This window comes from Notechis scutatus, chromosome 2 (assembly GCF_049901735.1).
Source record: "Notechis scutatus isolate UNSWTSFEM ecotype Mainland chromosome 2, rNotScu1.2, whole genome shotgun sequence".
Lineage (NCBI taxonomy): Eukaryota > Metazoa > Chordata > Lepidosauria > Squamata > Elapidae > Notechis > Notechis scutatus.
Window position 1 is genome coordinate 178,868,553 of NC_142010.1, and position 4,576 is coordinate 178,873,128.

The 4,576-nt window shown below is 41.6% G+C and overlaps 1 pseudogene; it reads right to left on the minus strand.

The window, feature by feature from the left end:
• Window positions 1-4,113: 4,113 nt before the first annotated feature.
• Window positions 4,114-4,265, minus strand: LOC113420614 (U4 spliceosomal RNA; annotated as a pseudogene).
• Window positions 4,266-4,576: the final 311 nt, after the last annotated feature.

Sequence of the window (4,576 nt, forward strand, 5' to 3'; positions counted from 1 at the left end):
TATCACCATATTGCATAGTACAGTGGAGAAGCGTGAGGTGCTGCATCTGAATAGCAACCAAGACTATTGCCATTGTCCTCCTGCAGCAGGGCCATCAACTAAGGAGAGTCACGCCTGCTTCTGGAAGTTAGCACAGTCATGGCCAACCTGCTCTTCCTTCAGCATCCATCTAACACGATTCTCTTTCTCTCATAGCACCCGTTGCTTGCAGCATTGTCCCTGGCTTTCCAGTTAGTGGTGCCACACAAAGGTCTTGCACTGAGAACATAGGAGAGTGTCTCCTTCACCATTCCAAGTAGAAACAAGTACTACTGTTAAGGAGATTTGCCTCTAAACATTCCAGGAAGGCTGTCTGTGCAGCAGCTGAAGGACCAGGCACACAAATGGCTTGCCCCATGAAAGCACAACTGTGACCTAGACACCACCATGAGGACAACCAGGCATATCATCAACCACTTACATCATGACATCTGGAACACAGCTGCAACATTGCACATTGCAGGATCATTATGCTTCCACTATTAGCCTTCAGATCACACCATTCTTTGTTATAGTGTAGCAGATAAGCACCAATTCCACCCGTGCTTTTACAATTTTGTAAACAACAAACTAAAAGACTCAAGGTCCATCCCACCCCTGATAGGACCTAATGGTAAAGACTGCAACGATGACACCATTAAAGCCAACATCTTTAACACATTCTTCGGCTCAGTATTTGTAAACAGCAATGGATCATGCCCAGTATTTCCTAGCCGTACCACAGATAACAACAATGATCTAATACATATCAATTTTACAGAAGACAATGTTGAAAAAGCACTACGCAATCTAAAACCATCTCTATCTATTGGACCGGATGGAATATGTGCCTACTTCTTAAAAAAGCTATCCACTGCCATAGCCAAACCTCTAAGCATAATCTTTGAAAAATCTTTCAGGACCAGCTCCTTGCCTAACCTATGGTCACAAGCCACAGTCATCCCCATCTTCAAAAAGGAGACCCAAGCCTAGTTGAAAATTACAGACCAATCTCCTTATGCTGCGTCACCTGTAAAGTCATGGAATCAATTATTAACCAATCCATCATCCTCCACTTAGAGACAAACAACCTACTCTCCAATAAACAATTTGGTTTCAGAAAAAAACTATCCTGTAATCTGCAACTCTTACACTGCAAAAACATATGGGCGACACAACTCGACCAGGGCAAAGCAATAGACGCAATCTACATAGACTTCTGTAAAGCCTTTGATTCAGTGGTACACAACAAACTACTCCTAAAAATAAAATCCTATGGTATCTCTGGACAACTGAATAACTAGATAGAAGCATTCCTGGCAAACAGACAACAAATGGTCAAAATTGGGAGCGTCCTATCAAATTCTGTACCTGTCAATAGTGGTGTCCCCCAAGGCAGTGTTCTAGGACCAACTCTCTTCATACTCTACATAAATGACCTCTGTGATCATATTAAGAGCAATTGCGTTCTTTTCGCTGATGATGTAAAGCTGTTCAATACCACAGACAATACTGCTACCCTACAAAAAGATCTTGACTATGTATCAGAATGGTCAAACAAATGGCAACTTCAAATCTCAACAAATAAATGCTCTGTCTTACATATTGGCAAAAAAATCAGAAAATAAAATACAAGCTGAATAGTCAAGATCTTGTTGATGACCCAAGCTCTGTAAAGGACCTTGGAATACTCACCTCTAATGATCTAAGTGCTAGAGCCCACTGCAACTACATAGCCAAAAAGGCATTAAGAGTTGTTAACCTAATCCCTACGTAGCTTTTTCTCTGGTAATATCGCACTACTAACCAGAGCATACAAAACATTTGCTAGACCAATACTCGAATACAGTTCATCAGTCTGGAACCACATTACGTATCTGATATTAGCACAATTGAGAAAGTCCAGAAATATTTCACAAGAAAAGTTCTCCACTCCTCTACTCGTTGTAGAATACCTTATGCCACCAGACTTGAAATTCTAGAACTAGAAAACCTTGAATTACGCCGTCTTCGGTCTGATTTAAGCATGGTATATAAAATCATACATTGCAATGTCCTACCTGTCAATGAATACTTCAGCTTCAACCATAACAACACAAGAGCACACAATAGATACAAACTCAAAGTTAACCGCACCAAACTTGATTGCAGGAAATACGACTTCAGCAATAGAGTGGTCAATGTCTGAAATACTCTACCTGACTCTGTAGTTTCTTCCCCAAACCCCAAAAACTTTAACCTTAGACTGTCTACTATTGACCTCACCCCTTTCCTAAGAGGTCTGTAGGGGGCGTGCATAAAGCGCACCAACGTGCCTACCGTCCCTGTCCTATTGTTTCTCTTATTCTTCTTTTATTTTTCTTATATGTACCCATTTCATGTATTCACAACTATGTATACACTTATACTTATTATCTTGTAAACAATTGGCAAATCAAATAAATAAATAAATAAATAAATAAATAGATAGAACAAGCAGGGGGATAGCCCTATAATCAATGGTGGGATTCAGCTGGTTCGCACCGGTTCATATGAATCGGTTGTTAAATTACACACACACACCGCTATCAAAGTGGATCCTGGGCGCTGTGCTGCAATGGAGTAACGGGCAATAAAGCAGCCGGCGCGAGGGAAGGAGGAAGCCGCTTTCCTTCTTTCTTCTCCCTGCTCCTCCTCCTTCCCTCATGCCAACCGCTCTGTTGCCCATTTCTCCGTTGCAGTGCAGTGCCCAGAATCCACTTTGATAGCAGGGGGTTGGTAATTTAACAACCGGTTCACCCAGGGTCAGGTTGGCCATTGCGGGAGGCTCATCCCGCATGTGTGGCGGAGCTGGAAGACGGGGATGGGCCATGTCTCCCATGACAGCCAACCTGAGCCTGGGTGAACCGGTTGTTAAATTATTTGAATCCCACCATTGCCTGTAACCTTTATGTCCCATACAAGATTTGGCCTGCAGTGGGTTCTTCTGTATCCATATGAGTGGTGTCCATAGGGAGTGTAGGTTCAGGTAGTTCTCGACTTACAACAGTTTGTTTAATGACCTTTCAATGTTATAACGACACTGAAAAAAGTGACTTATGACCATTTTTCACATTCACAACTGTTGCAGCATCCCCATAATCATGTGATCAAAATTCGGATACTTGGGAACTAGTTCATATATATGACGGTTGTGGTGTCCCTGAGTCATGTGATCCCTTTTGCGATCTTCTGACAAGCAAATCAATGGGAAAGCCAGCTTCACTTAACAACTATGTTAGTAACTTAACAACAGCAGTGATTCAGTTTAAAACTATGGCAAGAAAGGTCATAAAGTTGGGCAAAACTCACTTAACTACATAAATTTCTGGCTCAATTGTGGTTGTAAGTCAAGGACTACCTATACCACTGCATGATATCTGTGAACAAGGGCCATAGTGTGCATTATTTAGTGCCAGGACTTGAGAGTGATGAACTGCCCAGAGAGTGGTGTAAAGCACTATGGAGCGGTATATAAGTCTAAGTGCTATTATTATTGAAGCCAAAGCATATTATGAGGTCCAAGCAGTGACAGGGCATTGATTAGTTTGGGTTGGTGCTGATTTTCCTACATGTCTGTGCTTGCTAATTGTACAAGACTTTCGTCAAACTTTGCATGTAGGATTATCTATTCCTCCATGTCTCCCCCAACACTCAACAAATGTGAAATTATATTAGTTCTGTAGGCCCTGCATCTTTTGATAACCCTACATCTACCACTCAGTATTTCCAAGTGCTATGCTCAGAAGGAGACTACAGGAGCCCATCAGACCCCCTGCACCACAAACATACTCAATCCTTTGTCATTTATATATTCTACCTATAGTAGGAAAGGGAGGACCCATGCAACCTGGTATTACATTTTGGAAATCTAGCCTTTATCATGATACGCTACATTGTGTTACAATCAGCACCTTTTACTTCTCAATGGTAGACAATGGCAGAAGTTGTTCTGTGGGTATCTGTGGGCATACCATATCTCTCAATCATCCCACCACAACATAGTGCACAACAACACAACTTACCAGTAGTTAAGTTCAGTTTCAACAGAGGGAATCGAGGCAGGGATATAAGCAACTCAGTAATCAGAGAGTGAACTTTCAAAAATTGCCATTGCAAACTATTGTTCATGTTTCATGGCAGGATATTGGGAAAAGTTTTCAATTAGCAATATTCACGTCTCTGATTAACTTCATTAAATACCTATGATACTGCCACTGTGCAAAGATGCAATACCATCCAGGGGAAGAAGAGAAACAAAACTAGTGCAGTGCCATCAATGCAGTAGATTATGTCCCAGTGTCACCCCTACTCCTACACATGGAGCAACATTTTCTATATTCTTCTGATAAACTAGACTCCAGGAGTTTTAAGTTTTCAACAGGAATATGTTGCTTCTGCAGACTGGTAGATGTATCTGCATGGGAGACCAATATGGAAATTACGTTTCCGTGTACAGGAAAACAATTCTGCTATTAAGCTCACAGAGTCCACTCTTGTTGAAAGGGTCAGGATGACATTGCCTCTGGGAAATCAGCAA